This window comes from Acromyrmex echinatior, chromosome 4 (genome assembly GCF_024713525.1).
Source record: "Acromyrmex echinatior isolate Ae372 chromosome 4, ASM2471352v2, whole genome shotgun sequence".
NCBI lineage: Eukaryota > Metazoa > Arthropoda > Insecta > Hymenoptera > Formicidae > Acromyrmex > Acromyrmex echinatior.
Genome location: NC_141855.1, coordinates 6,493,125 through 6,509,058, shown reverse-complemented (window position 1 = coordinate 6,509,058; position 15,934 = coordinate 6,493,125). Strand labels below are relative to the sequence as shown.

Here is a 15,934-nt window from a genome sequence, read left to right as displayed (position 1 = left end):
CCATTAATTATTAGAAATACCATTATTTCTTACATAAATTTCTTAGAGTTATTAATTTTGTCTAGATGTAAAAAAAAATATAAAATATAAAGTATTCTTCTTCTAGACTAGATATACTTATAAAGGGCTTCTATTCCTTAGATTGTACTTCTAAGCTTTTAAGATCAATTCCCGAGTCATTGTTAGTGAACAAGGTGTTTCAATGATGAGACCTCCTGCGGCGGCTTAATTTTCAATTTCATGGCAGAACACGAGACCAGATCTCATGCGGGATGTTTTAGGGTGTTTCGGGATATTTCTGTGCGTCGAAGAGGACCCCAGGAGGTCGATGCGCGGCAACGGCGGCGGTGGCGGCGGCGGCGGCGGCGACCGCAAGAGAACGAGGAGAAGTCGGTAACTTAACTGGCCTAAATGGGTTTAACTCGATGTGATTTTGCTGGCGAACCACTAAATTGAACGAATACGAACTAAACTGAACTCAACTAAGCTAATCATATCACATTACTAGCGTTATTAGCCGAGCGACGATATAAGTGAAGGTCCGGTGAGCGCCGGACTGCAGTGTAACGCAGCCTCCTGCACTGACCCTCCGTATCCGTGACTTTCTCTCGTATCCGCGCGCCCGCCATCTTGCTCCTCGCGAGGTACAAACATGACCTACATAAATAACGCGTATTCGTTCGCCGTTCGTTCCTGTTGCCGAATAGACCAGGTGATCAAGGTGAATCGAAGAACAGTCCGAGGAAGATTCGCGGTGTGATTCCGCCATCGCGTTTCCGCGCTTTTTGCGCTGCAGCGTACCGGAAGCGCACGCCGGATGCGAGCCGTCGCGTCGCATTGGATCAAGAGTGAACGAGACTCCATATTGTTCTCATAATGTCATAATTCGCAGATCATAAATATTCATGTTAAAAAATTGAGACATCGAACAAGACTTAACAAAAAAAAAAAAAGAAATTATAAGAGATGATTATATTATTTTGATTGATATTATTTTGAATCTTTTTTATATCTAGCTTTTCAAATATTGCAACTCGCGCGTGCTTTCTGATCTTCATATCGCGAATTTGATTATCCATCAAAAGAAGAGGATAGTGTGCGTTATTATCGCTAAAATCGCCCGTTTGTTGCACGAAGGTTTTGCAAATAACTGTATTGGCGATGTGGACAAATGGAGCGCGGGAAAAGAACAAGAACGTGGAATACATACATTGCACAAGGAAGAAGACGCATAATGCTCCCCACTCCATCTGCGACGTGGTTGGATGAAGTCTGGAAAGAGATAAGGAAAAGAAGACAAGTATGATACGTCGTTGCCCCACTACTTCGTGCGAAGAGGGGTAAAATGGCGCGGCCTTTTCAGTTCCACCTCTTCGCATCACAGCTTCCATCAAATCAACCCTCGATACGTAGCGCAGATATTGTTATACATATAGATGACATGTAGATTATTCTAAAGTCTATTCTCTTTTTAGCTGTACTCTGCGACACACATTCTGTGATAAATGAAAAAAATAGATGTTTATTGTAATAATAAACACATAAAGATAAAAATCTTATTATTAAAAATAAAAAAAGTAGTACAGCCGAAAAGAAGATATCTATAAATTATATGCAATATAATTACATCTTTTTTACATTTTGCTTAATTTAATATTATTAAATAATTGACATCATCAAAATCACGTATTAATTAAATATGTTTCTTTTTAAATTTAATATATCAAATCGTTAATTTGAAGAATATTTAAAATGAACAATGACAACTTCTAATGTAATTGTTAAGAATAAGAGTACAGACACAATAGAAGAATATAAGAAATTATGATTTTAATGTATCAAATATATCAGAATATATTCAGTTTCTAAGAGGTTGAAATCATTCCTTATTTCTTCTATTGTATTTGCACTAATAGTAGATAAATAAAAAATAATATAATTTATTCTGTACATATTATTCTTATAAATTAATCTTAACAATTACATATTTATATTTATTGCATATAATCCTTGTATAAGTTTCATGTACATAAGCTAATAATAATTTCATAAAATGCCCCGGTTTTACAAAAGACATCTCGATTATTATACAAAATAATAATAACCGGAATATTGTATTAGAGTTTGACCAAATCATTTGACATTACATTTTACTACAATTATAATTTAAGAAAAAGTTAAGTTTTTGATGTAGATAAGATATGTTATAAGAATTAACGGTTGACAAATCTTTTAACATAAAATATCCTTTAATTAATATCATAACAATACTAAGTGAATTCTATTAAGTACAGAATTCTTGTGGATCACATAAGATTTCGCAAGTACAGACGCGAGGTTGAATCTAATCTTCATCATGAGAGGAAACTTTGTCGGAAACACACGCGCATGCAAGAGAGATAGAGAGAAACGGACAGAGAGACGCAAATGCTCGACCTCTGAACGGTAGACTTCTTTTTTCTACACGTCATCCGTATTTTTTTTACATCGTAGGTATGTCGTAGCGTTTAACGACGAACGTACGGTGTTGCCCGCAGCGTCGGAGCCCGCCAATTGAGCCTGTTAACGCTCAATTGGTCTAAATTGCTTCAATTGGACGTAATTACGCGAAGGCGACGAGGAACCTCCGCCATGTTTCTCTCTTTCTCTCTCTTTCTCTTTTTCTCTGTGCCGCAAATATTCAACGAGATGCTACGTTCTCAAGCTCTTCCTGTCGACTACTATTGATATCGTACTTTTAACTGTCGGTCGGGATAGCAAAGTGAAATTTTTCTGCTAAAATCTCCCAGCAAATTTTACAGCATAAAGCTTATAAATTATTGATAAAATAATCTGTAAAGAGAGAAAGGTAAGAAAAAAATCCTTATTATTCTGAGCTCGTATAACATATCAAATTAATCAAAAAAACATGAAATGATTGTAATGTATACGCTTAATACATCGGAAATCGTATAGATTTATGTGATATTTCGCAATAGCGAAAAATAAGACAAAAATTAAGAGACATGATTTTCTATATTTGCGTCATAAATCATTGATTTTGTACTGGTAGCTAAATTCCTCGAATCATATACAATAAAACGTGAAAATTTAGATATGCTCAAAGAAAGAATCAAGTTCTCTGTATTTCTAGTATACAATTCAACATGAGAATAAACTTGTCTCAGTGTCTTATTTTGGACTTTTTGAAAATACGAGCTAAACATAATATAGCTTCTAAATATCAATAATAAATAAGATAGTTATAATCGATTTTAGGACATCTCAATTTTAATTTATTCTTTTTTTACCTTTAATATGTTTTTTACTATTTTTAGTACTTTTAATATTATTTATTTATAAATTATTTAAAAATATGTATCTAATTATATTTATAAAATATATAGTACAATCAATGTGACAATACTCGATCTGTATCAAGTATAATTGTACCATCATGAGAAAAAAAACAAAAATTTGAAAAACTATAAAAATTGAACATTTCAATTGATGCAACACAATTTATGAAACTAATATCCAAGTGCGCGGTTCCGAACTTGCGCAAATATCGCCCTTCGAAGTGAGAGAAATATGACACTTTAAACGATGACGTCGCATCCTGATTAACTCGGCGAACATGCTCGCATGCATCCGTTGCATTCGCATCCCCGTTGGTATTTGCGCACCGAATATTATTTGTAATACGATACCTTCGTCATTTAACAGTGCGAATTTCTATTCGATATTTGCTTGTATAAAAACACATTGAAAATGTTTAATAAAATTATTTATTGTTCATTTCTATTAATATACTTTCTAAATTTCTTGGAGTGAAATCTTATTCCAAAAAAAGTTAAAATACTGCCACTATTGAAAAAGAGTGAAAAATTTGCTTTTCAAAATTTTTAAATAAGAGTAACAAATTTTCACTCTTTCTTTTTTAAGTGAAATTTTACATTTTTAGAGTGAGATTTATTCCAAAAAAAAAAAAAGATCTTTTTTGGGGTAAATCTCATTCCAAAAAACAGTAAAAATTTTTCACTCTCATTTAAGAGTGTAAAAATCGATAATATTTTGACTCTTTTGGAATTTCACTTCAAGAAATTTAGAAACTAATTTTAATCTCGGTTTAATTTACTTTTTTTCTCTTTTAGTTCTAAGAATCAGAAAAAAATAAAGAGTAAATTAAACCGGGATTAAAATTAATCTATATTGGTAAAAATGAACCTAAAGTTCATTTCTACTATAATGTAGATTAATTTTTATTTCGATTTAACTTGCTTTTTATCCTTTTCTTCTGTATTGAAACGATCATAAGTCACGTTTGCTTTTATACAAAGAAAAATTAATAATTAAACCTCTCGATATTTTTGTACATCTCTTCTCATTTTTGTGAAGTGCGATGTAATGGCAACGATTCCACGGGAATAGAATAATTTTCTCGCAGTCACTATAAAACGTCGAGAATAAAGTATCCGGGATGGCTGCGGGTCGCGTGTCGGGAAGAGTCATCTCTCAGCCAGCATAAACGGACTTTAAAAGCATATGGCTTCGCCATACGGGGTCCTGGAGGACTCCCGAGAGCACTTTATCAATGAAATATTTTCGACGTGTGGGTGCTACCTTTTCAAAGGTGCGTAATCATATAATAATCTTGAATACTGCCTCACTGAAATAAATTATTTCTTTGTTCCCAGTAAAAGTTATATAAGTGCAATGGAAAGTATTAAAGAGAAAATATAAAAAATATAAAACATTTTATGACGTTTGTGAATTACCTTATTAAATTCAAACAGATCATGTATTAATATTTTATTTTATATATTGCATAATGTACATTATGCAATATTAATGCGTTTATAATATATATATTTATTAGAAACACATATATACATATAAGAAACTAATTGAAAGTAAAATTTAAAAAAAAAAAGATTTATGTTAAATACATCTCCTCTGTTCTCTTATTTAGATTCACATTTATATTTATATTTCTCATAAAATATTCGTAGATGTAAAATTTTTATAATAGATTTAACATTTTTATAATAGAAACTTCAAATATCTTTGAGGCAAAAGAAGCACATTTGAAAAATATCTATAAAGTTAGTTTGGATTCCGATCTTTGTAAGTAGATTAGAGCCGACCATCGCGTCGATCGCGGCTTGCATATGGGTGCATTTTTCTGCGTTTCTGCGTGAATACGAGGAGCAATCAGATCCAAAAATATATATGCTATGAACTGTTCCCACCCGCAGTTATGTTATATTGTATTACGTAGATCTTGTATGCGGGACGACGTCGAGTAGAGCGTTTCTGCCTTCGACGACACGTCATGAGAAAGCGATTTCGCCATGAAATCGCGTTCTCACGAATTATGTGGGTCCACGAGTTGTCGATTAAATGTGATCGCGGGGACATAAGATATTGATGAGGGTGTTATATTTAATGTCTATACAAATTATATAATTATTTGAGATATATCAAAAAATAAGTTACACCACTTATATAATACTAAAAAGCGAGAATTATCTTTAATCTTACATTTGTAGAAGTTGTTGAATCTTGTTTGTTAGAAGTAAACATTAGTTTATTTTAAAAGTTAAAATTATTTTACGATAATTTTTAAGAAAAATATTTTTTATTTTCTAATGCCTATTTATATGCGAAATTTTTACTGTGAAGAATGTAAATTAAAGTATTGTATAATTAAATGTTTTTATTAAAACAACATTTACTGAAATAACATTTGTCTAGAATATTTTAATGTTATTTCTAAACATATAATTGTATATTTATATATAATTCTGTTAGAATTAGCAAGAAATGAAGTTTTCTAATTGATGAGAATATCCGTATTTATCGACTGACTTCAATTGCTGAAAATAGCAGGTGGCGACACCTAACGACAACTTTAGGAAGTTTCTAAACTTCTTTATGTTTATGTTGTATATCTCAGATATACAGACAGCACAGAATATTTATGATAAATATTTATTTATTTTTTGAAATGTTATATAAATATTTTATACATATTTTACATAAAGCTTTATTCGAAATATTATTAAAGGATAGACTAAATATTTAATGTAATATTTATAATAAGTGTAAATAAATATTTCTGTTAAGTATTTTTTATTATAATGTTTTAAGTATTTCCTTAGCATTTACTATAAGTTTACGATAAATTATTTCATAATATTTATAATAAATGTTTATGATCTAAGACTACAAAAATATTTACAAAATATTTAAAATAAGATTTATAAATATTTATAAATATTTTGTAAATATTTTATAAATATTGTGTGCTGTCTGGGATGTAACATGCGTGTATATATGAATATACATATACATGAATATACATTTGACATGCATAAAAAATATTATAGCACCTTCTTGTTGCCTTTTATATTTTTGACTTTTTTATTTATAATTCCTAATACATTCCTAACTATTTGTATTATCTAATCAAAGAGTCGTACCTTTTGTCTAAACTTTAATTAATTTAATTGATAATTAATTAAACTGCAAAATTGCTTAAAGCATAATTTTTATCTGTATAATTTACTGCTGTATAATATTATCTGTATAATTTAATTTCTTTTTTCTTTATATTAAAAAACAAAAATCAATAATTCAATCCATATTAATCAAATAATACAAAAATCGCTTGATAAATTAATTTGCGATTAAATCAATTGAAGTTTGGTTAAAGTTGCTCTTAATCTTTACATTTCAATCATCAAAATATACTTAAAAATTCAATAATATTATATATATATATATGTATATATATATATATATATATATATATATATATATAAGTGTTTAATATAATTAGACAAGTTAGAAAATAAAAAGAATATTATAAGTTATTAAATCCAACACAACACAGTTCTTCAAGGAATGTTCTAAGGACATCTTGAGGACATAGAATTTTCTTTAGATGTCCTTGGACATTCCTTAGAAAAAATTGTAAAGTATTAGAGCCTTCAATTGTAATAAGTATATTTATTTGTCTTTACATGTATATAGAGTGTTCCAAACTTTTCGATACATTGTTTGTGGGTAAATTGACTAAACTGAATCGAAAAATTTTCGACCATTTTGCTATTTTCACAATAGAGATATTAATTTCTAAAAATTATTGAATAAACGGATAAAATCGATGTGTAAAACAAGATATCTTTCAGAGTTTCTTTCAAAATACCTTAAAGATGTTTCTTAAAAAACTTTTAAACTTCTAAAAGTTGTTTTATCCGTTAATTTTAGACATTCTCTCATTAAATATTTAAAAAAAAATTGCAAAAATTGTGAAATGGTAGAGGATTTTTCAATTTAATCCGCTCTACCTGCCTATAAACGGTGTGTCAAAAATTGTGGGACAATTTATATATTATACATTTATTTATCTTTCTTATGTTAAAAAATTCGCTATATACATTTATTCCTGTTATCTTCATTATTTATTTATACTATTGTTAATATATATAAATAATATATAAATAATATCTCTTTTTATTATTCTTGAAAGTCTTGAAATGTAATTTTACATTTTGTCTTTCTTATTTTGTATGTATTTTTATGTTTAAAAGTTTTATTTAAACGAATTTAATTTAAAACGAAGCATGTGAAAATCGCGACGTTGTCGAATGCTGCTCGAAATTGCTAGACGCCGAGACATCAAACGTATGTCTCAAAATATCACATAGAGAGACGTCGAGAAATGACCTCTCATTCGTGAGGTCAGTCCACCGAGCTCGCCGTGATGGAATTAGCCGAAGTGAGAAATAGGATAGGGCTAACAAATAGAACGCATAATACAACAAGAATAATACGTTGCTATAGAAAGTATAGTTATAGCACGAAACAAAATCTCCCCGCGCCGATCAATCCTTTGCAGTTCTAAAAATAAAATCAGGATGCTAGATATTTTCTTTATAGAAGATGGAAAATCTCTGCGATAATGTATTTCAGCAGACGTTAAGAAAGAAAAAGAACACTGCTGCTAAATTAATATTCTCTGTGTGTTTTTCTATTTTTTAAAAATTTTTATTTGATTTGTTATAATTAAATATGAACCACAAGCAGCCGAATGGTTGCCATTTCGTTGTTTCGAGAGTTAGCTCCCTGTTCTTTTCGAAAGCCCTTGGAAAGCGACGCGGCGTCGAAACCTCGCCTGACAACAGCGATTCGCCGAGCTCGAAAATAGATCGTTTTCGTAGCTTTCTGGGGATTCGTTGAAGACGATATTTTGTCGTGGAAAGTACTGGTCAGGAAGTCGACTGTTGTCGATTAACGCTTTCGAACCTCATCAAACATAAATCAAAAATTGTTTGAATGAGTCCGATGGATAAACACAAAGTCGTTAATCATAAAATCCTAGCCTTGTAGATATGCGAATCAATGAATCAATGAATATAACTGTCGCCAGATGGTACTTTTGTGATATGTATACATTGTATACCCCGTCGCGAATAAGATCGTTAATGTGAAAATAGCATTTAGATTAGGGGCGGACAATTTTCGAGTGTTGGCTCGCACGTCTATGGTTTGGCTAGAAGTAAACAAATGTTGTTGTTATTGTAGCCAAAAAAAATGAGAAGGAAATATTTTACAAATTCCATGCGATGTTTAAAGCTTCATGTGCATCGAGCTTGCTCTATCATGTAAATTAATTTATCACTAATTTAAAATAAAATACATTTTTTAGAAAGTTAATATTAGAAAGATAGAAAACATATTTTTAAAAAATAACTAAAGTATAATAATTTTGCTGTTAATATTTTTTAGATTTTAAATAATTATTTTTAAATAATTATTATTTCCTGCTAATTAATGATTGTGTAGATAATTACTTATGATAATTATTTATTGTAATTAAATAAGAGAAGTCCTATATTCGATCAGAGAGCATTTTAGTGCTTAAATATTTATTTGAGTACATATCTAATTCTGCAAACCATGCACCAAAATCTTTTTCAGTTTTGAAACGCAATCAAGAGCAGAACTATAAGAATGCATAAATTCATAAAAAAATATTTAAGGACTAAGATTCGCTTTGATCAAATATAGAATTTCTCTTATTTAATTAGATTTGTTCTCACCAGTCCAAATTCGTATTAATTATTTATTGATTAGACGATCGATAATTATTACATGTTATTAAATTATCACGTATATCAATGAAGGTGAAACATTAATCTGTCCGCGTGCATTTTATCATAAAAATTATTATACCTATTAACTTCCTGAACGTCAGATAACCCATCAGATCATCTGATCGTCACGCATACGATAAGAACGGAAATGATAGCTTATGTGCGATATAGATATTTATTGTTAGACAAATTTACTTGATTGAATTGCAATAACATATTTATGATGGAATTTCAAGAAATACAACGAACACCATATTCAATTCGAAAACTTTTAAATGTTGCATTTCCTAGAGAAAACAATTTAAAAAAATTAATTTTTATTTTGAATAAACATACGTACTCTTTATTTTTCGGATACACTTTTTGTTTTTGTTTATTTTTATCTTGAATGAACATAACACACTAAACATACATAATATTTATTCCACAAAACTCATATAAACCTACTGGTATTTCGAATTTAGAAATATTAATGTTTCTGGGGAAAAAAAAGAGAGTTTGATTTGAATAAAACTGCCAGAACAGTTTTAAATTACAATGTAACTGAAAAACAAGCGTGTGTAAAATAAATCTGAGAGAGATATTTTCTATCGCTTTATAATCTTTTGTGAAATAACCGAGGTATAATCCAAAAAGCTACTGTAATTGTTTCATGGATAAAAGACCCCGGATATTGATTCGTGAGCGCGCGCGTGGTACAGCCGTTCTTACGTAATCGCGCCGCAGAGATGTGGCGGATGGCACGTGTGCCTTTTCGCGAGCATCTCGAAAGACGTTAGCGAGCATCTCGAAAGACTGTGAGCTCGTTTTAACTTCTTCTACATCTCGATTTCAACTTCTTCGTGAATGTAATATCGCTGTACTGTTTGATGTCTCGGCAACGGTTTCAAAGTAATTTCAGTCGAAGATCTTGGCAACCTGGTCGCTTCTCGACTAGTACGATAACATAATTAATTTCACGGTTGAATCCCCGAGACTGATTCATCAGATGTTTGCAATTACGACTTGCAATTATGTTTTGTCAAGCTGGCGCGTTTAATCGATCGAATCACTTTATGCCTGAACGCACGTTTATCCTTCAATAAAAACGTTTATTGCTAAATCTGCATTTAATATTCCAAATCATAATTATACTATTTTATGTCTTTTATGATTACTTTGTTATGAGTGTTATTATTATAAAATATTATATTACACATGCCATTATATTAATTAGTTGTATTGTATTGTATTGTACATATAACATTAATTTTATACCTTTATATTATTATAATACCTCTTAATTATCAAAAATGTTTTATTTATAAATATAATATACATGATTACAACAATATTAATAGCCTTTTTCGACCGAGAATAATAAATTGAATAAATTCTGTTTAATAAAACGCATGAGTCATGCGTTCACTGCTTGTTTCCTTGAACTCTTAATAGTTCCAGAAGAAAGACAATATCCATCCAGATGACGGTCAAAAGCCACACGATCACTTGGACAGACTGTACTACGAGATTTATCACTGTCGCGATGGCATAAATGAGAAAAAAAATAAAAAGGAAGAAAATAATTCTCATCGTGGTGCATTCAGAATAAACGTCGATCTATAGAGGTCCATCTTGGTGCTTGTCTACAAAAATTCCGCGCTAAATGTAGTTCTCCGTTCATTAGTTGTCCGGTACATAATCGTCGTTAATAGCTATTCGTTCTTTTGTATCAGACAATACATGTAATTGTAATTAAAAGCGCAAATGTTTAATAAAAAGATATTATATAATAGTAATAAGATTATCGGATCCACAGGATCCTAAACTTCTTTTGTTCGCATGGTAACACAATCAACTGAAAGAGGTAAGATCAGATCGTAACAATCAAGTGATGACTGACCAAGAGGCTTGCTACAGTTTTGATCAAGACTGTCAGATCCTCATGTATGAACGGAATAAGCAAAATGAAGAAAGGAGCAAATACTGCACTTGGCAGACGGATCGCTACGAACGAACGCCCACCGGCCATTGGCTCCTGTCCTGAAGACGTTGAGGCTCCGTCTCGTTAGCCACGTTTATGACATAACGTCAACCGATAGGTAGAACTGTTTTCGGCAAAATACTTGGCGTAATATCTTGGCGAAATACTTAACGAATAAACTCCCTTCTCTCATTTCCCTCTCATTTCGCGGACACTGCGCGATCGCGTAACGAGGTCACGGTCTTGTAGTTCCACTATCACAACTTCATTGTCCGTTTAATTCCGTTCATCACGTGCCGCTAAAAATAATCGATTTGTAGATCGAAGTAGATTCCGTGATAAATTTTTTCCGTGCTGAAGATATTTTGTGACACGCTATCGTCAGATAATTTTTCTAATTCGCGAGATAAATGGAGAATATTAATTCAGAAAAAACTTTTTTTTAGAAAAAGAGACATTTTATATTTTATACACACACACACACATATATATATATATATATATAAATTATATATATATATATATATTTGAAGAATTTTGGATACGTTAACTTTCACAATTTATAAGATTTACTCAGAAAGTTGTCTTCAAAAAAGATCATTTTTTAGAAATTATAGTCTCAATATTCTCATTTCAAAAATCTACTATTTTCAATAGCTGTACAGATCTGTTTTTTTTCCAGCTTCTGGTACGGTTTATTTTTCCTCTTTTTTTCACGTTGAAAAAAATAAGAGAAAAAATGAACAAAAAAGTACAAAAAAGTCAGCTAACAGGAACGGGTCTTAAATTTGTTGCGACAGTGCTTGGCAATTTTTAAGTGACGTATGAACCGCAAGTGCAAGTCTAATAAGGATAACTTTATATGTCGAATTGTATTACTTCCTGGGCGGGGACTCTGCGAAAGCGATCAGTCTCGACGACCGGATGCCGAGGCTGTTCTCCGAGAGAACAGCGTGGCGCAGTGATTCTCAATCGATTGAGCAACGGCCGCAAAAATACGTGCGTCGTTGTAAAGTGTCATTCCGAGTGGACTATAATCTTGTTTAATTTCAAGAAACCATTCGTGAACGAACGACTGTCTCTATTTTCAAGGTGCCAGCGCGTTCTTGGCTCGACTCAGTTTATTTCCGCAGAAAACGAGTATACTTGGTCCGACGAATATTAGCAGGCATTACATAACGAGAGCTTATTAGCATTGACAGTGGTCTCTCTCTTTCTCTCCCTTTCTTCTTTTTTCTCTCTTTGAATTTGAGTCATGTCAGATATAGAACTTAACATTTTTTACCTATACTTTACATTACTTTATTTTAATAATTTTAATAATTTTTAAATGAATATCAAATTTTGTATTATACAATACATATTGCGGATATTTCGTTGAAATATCGTGAGTATGTCATTTTGCTAATCTAACTGACATTCAAACGCGATTTATCGTTTTGTTTTTCGAACCTGTGAAATAGATAGAACAATAATATCACATCACGAAGCATTGGAACAAATATTTGCTTCGCTCACCACAGGTAGGTTTCACGTCCCTCAGGGAAATCGTAGGGAATGCGGTGAATGAACGCGATGTAGCGATAAATAAAGTCAATCAGACTTTCACAAAAATCAGTATAATATCGATTTGCAAAAATTAAGATGCAAAAATTAAAATTGGAATTATTATTTATTCACTTTGTCTTTATTTTAATTTAATAATCACTTTATATTTTTCCATGTCAAACGTCTTCGTAATTATAAGAATATATTCAATTAAATGCACGTATCAAAACGGGATTCGCATTGTATCGCTTTTTAATTTTTCTCTACATACATTCCACTTTAATTTTCTATATTGAATACCTTGAGGTAATTAAGTCTGCAATTAAAATCTCGTCAAAGCGAGATCTGCGTGGGATTAATTGGGAGACAAAGTTCCATCTTCTCGTGGCTCTATTTGCGAAAACTCCCTTAATTAATATCACGACTATTAAATTCGCTCCCGAGGAAAGATCCACTTTAGAGGGGATATTTCGCGTAAGGGTTCATCGCAAGTGGCCCGTTGATGAAACGATTATCACATATATAGAAATGATCACCAGGGAGGAGCGATATATACGATGAAAGGCTCTCGATGATGAGAGAGAGAGAGAGAGAGAGAGAGAGAGAGAGAGAGAGAGAGAGAGAGAGAGAGAGAAAGAGAGAGAGTTTTAATCCTCTGGATATTCTTATTAGCACACGATAGGGAGGCGGATAGGGTAGGTAGGTATGTGGGTAGTAGTTTAGTATTGATCTATCCACGAGCGACCTTTAGTCGCCCCTCTGCTATTCCGCGGGGATGGAAACGGAGTTCCTGGTTGGCGCGACCTAGAGCAACCCGAGCGGGTGCACAGCTGATTTCGTAACGGCACTTCTTCCTCCCCCTGGAATCCTACCGTTCCCCGGAAACCACTGGGTGACCCATATATCCCGACAATATCGGAACGATGGAACGTGAAACCGCGGGATCGAGCCGAACCGATTCGAAGTGATGCTACCAAAGCGTTTCACGTGGCGGATTGAAATATCGCAGAGGAAATTTAAAAAATTATCGTTGAATCAAATAGTGGATCGCTTAGATCGAAATTTCAAAGCAATAAACTCAAGAATTTTTCAACCTAATAAATGAATTGAATTTTAAAATTGTGATATTAGCGAGAAGCCATTGATAAATTTACAAGACTTCATTCATGGATTCGAGAATTTATTATTACAATTTTTTTGTGCAAAAGTAAAATTTATTCAACTATTTTTGAGATTATATATCAGATTTATATAGTATAAATCGTAATGGCCATAAAGAGATGCTGATTTATAAAATTTCTAAAATAAATTAGTTATACTTTAAAATATAATGTATTTCCTGTAAATTTTTAATTTTTTAACTTTAAATTTTTAATTCTTTTGGGTAAAACAATAAATATTGTATATATTTTATTAATTTGTTTTTAAATATATGTGTTTAATCATATTTATAAATTATAAATGTCTAAAAATTGGGTGTAACGTAATCAATTACAGAGTTAAATTCTAGTGCATTCAATGAGGTGGAGCTTGTAAACTCATAGTTAACTATCAATGTGAGGCCAGACCCTGGCCTTGATACGTGCTGAAGAGTGTCGGTTAGTTTATCTCCTCGATCGACGATAAAGAATAAACGATCTTTTGTTCGTGTCATTGACGTTTTAAAATAAGTAAAGTTCCTAGCGTGCAATATATTCCATAGCATTCTATAGCCATATATTCTATCTAGTGTCAATTAAATGTTTCGTATTCTTATACAATATTTACAGATATCATTATATATATAATATTATTATTTATATATTTGGAATAAAATAAAATGAAATTTATTTTATTCCAAATAATATTATAATAAAGTTTGCAATTCGATTCATTTCCGCGTTCCATCTCTCGTTAATTAATTTATTTATCTTTTTTTATTACTATAAGTTGTCAAAAAGTTTTGAATTATTCTTTGATTTTTGTATAAATTTATTCCAAAGCAATGATAATATTCTTCAAAATACAGTAGATTATTATATTCAATAACTATTCGCTAACAATCTGCTGGCTGTTGGCTTTGATTTTGGTATTATTTGGTCTCCTTGGACCAGGTTGCATCAATGCAATAAAATTAATTTTAATCTCGGTTCAATTTACTCTTTATTTTCTTCTAATTCTAAGAATTAGAATTCTAAGAGTTCGCAAACTCTGAGAATTATAGAAAAGATAAACGATAAGTTAAACCGAGATTAAAATTAATTTTACATTGGTGAAACGAACCTTAGAGACGAAGAATTAACAAGTTGTCTCAACTTGCTCAACAGTTTCGAATTGTCCTCGTAAGAAACGTTTTATTGAGCGAAATAGACCATAATTAAACCATGCAAGATATGATATGCCGGATGCGGTAAGATCTCAATGCTGTCTCGATGAATGGTATCGATACCAAATCTGACAGCTAGCAGGTTAATGACTATTGAACACAAATGATTATTGAACACAATAGTCTTTATTTTAAAGAATTGTTTCTGAGTAAATTTATACTTATATAAAAACCACTTTTATATATGAAAATTGTTTTTGTATGTAAAATAATCAACGGATGATTCAGAATTGTTTTAACAACTTAAGATTGTCAATTATGATTTTACATGTGTTAAGATATTTGTATTTTATTATATGATAATTCTATGTATATGTTTGTGTGTGTAATAAATCTTTAAAATTCTATTAGCTTGTGTTGTGTGTGTTCAACAAATGTCTAAAATTTTTATAAAATGAACATAATTAACCTTAATTTTACACAGAGACGAATAGAATAATATTTACCTCCTGCTTAGTTGTATATATTCGAAGATTAAGTATTTTCATTAGAAGATATTTGTTCTCTTTTTTTCGCTTCTCTCGATTTTTGTTTCTCCTCTTTTCTCTCCATCCTATTCGTCATGTAAATTTAATTCTATTTTAAGTACAGAAAATTATACACTGCACACTGAGAAAAGGAGAGATCAAGTCGAAAGATCGCGATGAAAGAGAAGATCGAATGAGAAAAGGGAAGGACAATTCATCAAAGATTCCCATCGTCCTCCCGAGCCATAAAACGGCGCCACACTCTTGGCAAATTCCACAACGGATGCTGCAAGGTTGCCGCTACCGGAAGAAGTCCAGGTAGCAACCGAAAACTTTTCTCCGCGGAATTAGCGGAACGGCGGAACTGGACATGGGTGCGGGGGGTGCGGGGTGGGGGTCGCGCGCGGCGCGGCGCGGCGCGGCGATTGGCCGAGCCGAGAGGAGAGGC

At 31.7% G+C, this 15,934-nt stretch overlaps 1 pseudogene; it reads left to right on the top strand.

The window, feature by feature from the left end:
• Positions 1 to 100: 100 nt before the first annotated feature.
• LOC147909899 (uncharacterized) lies at positions 101 to 6,391 on the top strand (annotated as a pseudogene).
• The last annotated feature ends 9,543 nt before the right edge of the window (positions 6,392 to 15,934 follow it).